Below are 5,064 nucleotides of genomic sequence, written 5' to 3'. Positions count from 1 at the left end.
AAGGAAGGAAGGAAGGAAGGAAGGAAGGAAGGAAGGAAGGAAGGGGAAGAAAAAAAAGAAAACTAGAAAGTTTACTTGTCAATGTTAGTGTACTTGACTCTATTTTCTTTTCTGGAAAGCAGGAAGACCTTAACTGGCCTAAAGGAGATGCCAAGCTCTCTGCTTCTGACTGGGAAAGGTCAAAGAAAGGAGACTGATAATTCAGCCTTAACTGTTTAAGGAAAGACAAAAATTTGGGGAGCTTCATATCTAAGAAAGCTGGGCCATGTACATTGTTCCATAGAAGACTTAAATGCCGTTAGGATGACTCTTGTTCTGTGAACTCGTCCATTGCTATTTTCTCCATTTGTTTTTGCTGTGTTCTTCACTTTTTCGTAGTGTGAAAATTGCAACCACAAATTTGGATATATGAGGGAAGGTGGAAAATTTGTAGAGGGTCAGCTTGTGGTGTGGTGGTCAAGGCATCTGGATTCCCACAGGGCCTGTTGCATGGTTCAAGTCCCAGACCTATCAGCTTGAAAAGCATGCCATGGGGCTGACAGGTGGCATGGTGGTTAAGACACTGGACTCCCACATGGCCACCAGGGTTTGAGTCTCAGACCTGGCAGCTTGCTCACTCACTTTCCCTTTCTTCCTCTCTTTGGTCAAATTAAAAAATAATAATACTGACAAATGGAATTAAATAAATACATAATTTTTTTCTTAAAGAATTATTTATTTTATTTTATTTATTCATTCATTTTATTTTAATTTGACCAGAGAGAGACACACAGAAAGTGATAGAGGGAAACTAAGAAAGCAAGCCACCAGATCTGGGACTCGAACCATGGTTGGGAGTGTCCAGTGCCTTAACCACCATGCCACCTGCTGGTACCCAATACATAAATATTTAAAAAAAACATTCCAGATATGTATATGTGCATGCATGAAATCCCAACAGGAGAATAAAGAGATTGTGGCATAGCCATCCTCTTTGGGAAGTGCTTTTCCACTTTTCTTCTCTTGCTCTCTCTGTCTCTGGTGAGTGCACACACCCTTAGCAAAATTACAAACAAACAAACAAACAAACAAAAAAATAGCTTGTGGATAAACAGAATTAAAAGATAAAAATTTAAAATATAGGGCCAGCAGGTGACATGGTAGTTAAGGTGCTGGACTTTCACATGACTAACTGCAGTTCGAGTCCCAGACCTGGTGACTTGCTTTCTCACTTTCTCTTTCTCTCTCTCTCTCTCTCTGTGTCTCTCTCTCTGGTGAACAAATATGCCCTACAGACAAATTTTAAATAATAATAATAAAACAAAAATTAAATTAAAAAAGATAAAAATAAACATTGAATTTACTTCTCAACACGAGCTCCAAGCATGCTTTTTGGAATCAATAAACATCATGGCCAGACACCCCCAAAACAGATTAAAAACAATCAGTGGGTCCAGCCAATGGCCAACCAACACAACCTAGATGAAGGGGTTATAAACCTCACAGGATGTAACTGCCGGGGCCCTTCAGCCACCTTCTCATGCTCAGTCAGCTCCCACCTCTCAGGGTGTTTTTTCACTCTTACTTAATAAACTTTAATTTGAAACAAGAAGAACCTGGACATTACCAAAGCATCCCACAATAAAAGTTAGAACCAAATCCAGACTGTAAGGTGGATGCCTAATGATTTCCTATCAAAGCTCTCTTAACATGGTCTGTGTTTGATGAGAGGAATGAGTAGAGCACTATTGAATGTGCTAGAGTAGTAGAGAGGATTTCTGGGTGTTTTTCTGCTAAAGCTTTTACTAACTTTCTCAAAACATTCTCATAGTATGCAAATGTCATCATTCTTTGGCCCTATAGAAAGTCAATAAGCAGGCAAAATGCCTTGACCAAAAACTGTGGACATGACCCTTGCCTGACCCTTACTGACTGTCCACTTTTGCTTTGATGCACTACCTTCAGCCTCTTGATAGTAATTGGTTTGGTTGTGCTTTGTCTTCAGGATTGTACTGGTAAAGCCATGTTTCAGCTTCTGTTACAGTCCTTCAAAGAAATGCTTCAGGATCTTGATCCACATGTTTAAAATTTCCATAGAGGGGCTGCCAGGTGGTGTGGTGGTTAAGATGCTGGACTACCACATGGCCAACCACAGTTCTAGTCCCAGATTTGGCAGCTTGCTTTCTCATTTTCCTTCTCTGTCTCTGTCTGGTCAAAGTAAAAGAAAAAAAAAAAAAAAAAGAATAAATAAAATTAAGTAAATAATTCTTTATTTTTTTGAGACCAAGCATCTTTATGATTTTTATTGTGTGTTGTTTTTTAACTTTGTTATTATTATTTTATGCATTCAATCAACATCCAATTAAATAAATAATTCTTTTTTAAAATTTAAATTTACTTATTCATTCATTCATTTATTTACTTTTAAAAATTTGTCCAGAGAGGAACAGAGCAAGAGAGAGAGAGAAAAAGTGAGAAAGCAAGCCACCAGGTCCGGGACTTGAACCGCACTCGGCCATGTGGGAGTTCAGTACTCTTAACCTCCACACCATCTGCCAGCCCCAATAAATAATTCTTTAAAAAAATTTCTATTGAAGGCTGTGCTCTTTGTTTTTATTCTTTTAAACTCATAATGGAGAGCATACACATGAGAGAAAGGTAAGCACCCACAATAGGAACTTGTCATCCCACAATCCTCTTTCTCTGGTCCATCCCATTGGATCCTGGATGCTTAAGCATATGCCCAGTGTATTTTAGGCTGCTTAGCTAGGATTAAAATCATGGTCACCGTGTGGGATCCAGTTTTTCTTAGTGGAGATAGAACTGTACCTCAGAGGTGGACTGGCCTCTGTTCTTTCTTGTCTGCAGGTGATCTGGGCACAACAGTTTTGACACCTATCAAGTAGAATGTTTGTTCAACTGGGACCAACAGTTGGCATAATGGCTATGTTGCTGTACTCCCATGTAGTCGACCGCAGTTCGAGTCCCAGACCCAGTGGCTTAAACTCATGCCAGGCGTGTGCGTGCGTGTCCAAGATCCCAAGAGGAGAATGGAGGAGAAGGGATTGCGGCATGGCCATCCCCCATGGGGGTGTGATTTCTCACTTTCTGTTTCTCTGTCTCTCTCTGTTTTTCTGGCGAGTGCACGCACCCTATAGCAAAAACCTCTACAAAAAAAAAAAAAAAGAATGTTTGTTCAACTTTAAATTTTTAGTCAGCATTGGGTAAGCCGAAACAATTAAAAGGCCTACGGTATGGGTATTATTTCAGCAGTTAATTACTAGTCCTCTTCAATTAGGGCATGAGCAAGAGTATTTCCTGGCAAATTGATATGGATGATCACAACCTGTGGAATAATCTTCAACATCATCTTTGTTTTTGGAATTTTTATATTTTAATTTTATTATTATTATTATTATTGGAGAGCTTTTTGTTTTTGTTTTTGTTTTGCTATAGGGCGCGTGTGCTCGCCAGACAGACAGAAAGAGACAGACAGATAGAAAGTGAGAAATCACCCCCCAGGGGGGATGGTCATGCCGCAATCCCTTCTCCTCCATTCTCCTCTCGGGATCTTGGGCACGCACGCACATGCGCCCGGTGTGGTGTGAGTTTACTGGGTCCGGGACTCAAACCGTGGTCGATACGTGGGAGTCCAGCAACATAGCCATTACACTAACTGCTGATCCCTAATTTTATTATTATTTAATTTATACTCACTTGTATTCACCAGAGAGAGATTGAGAAAGCAAGAAAGTGAGAAAGCAAGCCACCAGGTCTGGGACTTGAACCATGGTCAACCATATGGGAGTCCAGCACCTTCACCACCACACCACCTGCTGGTCCCTGAACATCATCTTGATCCTTCTTTTTTTTTTTTAATATTTTTAAAAGTTTATGCAATAGGGTGTATGTGCTCACCAGAGAGAGGCAGAGAGAGAAAAGGTGATGGGGAATGAGAAAGTAAGCTACTAGGTCTGGGACTCGAGCCATGGTTAGGCACATGGAAGTCCAGAACCCCAACCACCACACCACACGCCAGCCCTTCAACCTTACACTTCTAGGAAGTTATGGCTAACAAAATGAGGACATTTTACAGATCAGTTAAAAAGGGGGACCAACAGATGGTATAATGGTTATGTCTCTGGACTCCCACGTAGTTGACCACAGTTTGGGTTCCAGACCAGGTAGCTTAAAATTCATGCCGGGCACGTGTGCATATGTGCCCAAAATACTGAGAGGAGAATGGAAAAGGAATTATGGCATAGCCATCCCCCAGAGGGGTGATTTCTCGCTTTTTGTCTCTCTGTCTCTGTCGCTCCAAGTGCAGGCACCCTATAGCAAAAATCTTCCTAAAAAAAAAAATCAGATATGAAAGAACCGTGGGAGAGACAAATTACCTGTTTTGTTGCAGGCACAGTTGGAACTACTAGAGAAAAATCTGTATTTGTAATTTGGCAGGGAGAGGCAATTAATTTTAATTGCAGTTAATGAGAGGAATCATAGAAGAACTCAGACATACGATTTCTTAGAAATATCAGGGAGGTGTTGTGCTCAATATATAAGTCTGCCACTAGGGGGAGACAAATGAATTCAAAATGATTTAATCTGTTCTTCCTTTAGAACACATTTTAAAATCTGAAACAAAAACGAAAACAAAAACCTGGGGCCCACCTGTGGTGGTGTACCCTGTTAAGACTCCACTCTGCAGGCTGAGACCATATGGGAGGCCCAGGTTCAATTCCTGGTCCAACCTAAAGACTGGATACCTGAAACCCAGCACCTCAGGAGGTGGATGCAAGAGGATCATGAGAACGAAGATGCCCTGGAAAACATAGTGAAGCACAGTCTGAAAAGAGTTAGGAGACCAGCAGGTGTCTTGTGGTTAAGGAGCTGTGCTCCCACATGACTGACCATGGTTCAAGCCCCAGACCTGGTGGCTTGCTTTCTCATTTTCCCTCTATCTCTGTGTCTCTCTCTCTCTGGTGAGTTCACATACTCTATAGTAAATTTAATACAAACAATAATAATAAATACAATCAAATAAATAATATATTTTTTAAAAAATAAGATTTGGGCATGGTAGGT

The sequence above is a fragment of the Tupaia chinensis genome, unplaced genomic scaffold (genome assembly GCF_000334495.1).
Source record: "Tupaia chinensis unplaced genomic scaffold, TupChi_1.0 Scaffold000527_1, whole genome shotgun sequence".
Taxonomy (NCBI): domain Eukaryota; kingdom Metazoa; phylum Chordata; class Mammalia; order Scandentia; family Tupaiidae; genus Tupaia; species Tupaia belangeri.
Note: the sequence above shows the minus strand (reverse complement) of the source record.